The sequence below is a fragment of the Myotis davidii genome, unplaced genomic scaffold (genome assembly GCF_000327345.1).
Source record: "Myotis davidii unplaced genomic scaffold, ASM32734v1 scaffold341, whole genome shotgun sequence".
In the NCBI taxonomy this organism is placed as follows: Eukaryota; Metazoa; Chordata; class Mammalia; order Chiroptera; family Vespertilionidae; genus Myotis; species Myotis davidii.
The window spans coordinates 188,150-188,374 of record NW_006291021.1 but is presented as its reverse complement, the minus strand read 5'-3'; positions in this window follow the sequence as shown (position 1 = coordinate 188,374).

Below are 225 nucleotides of genomic sequence, written 5' to 3'. Positions count from 1 at the left end.
GCGGGGCCCCAGCCAGTCGTGCCTACGGCAGCTGCCGAACGTCCCTCCCACTGGTTTCGGGCGCAGTTTCGCTATTTATCATTAGGGGGAGGGGCGCCCAGATCACTAGACAGCGGATAATCATAACAGCTCACACGGACACAGCGTTGCTCATGCCAGGCCTTTTATTCACCTCTCGGGTCGCCCCGCCAAGCCCTATGAGGCAGGTGGGACTGGCTTTCCCAC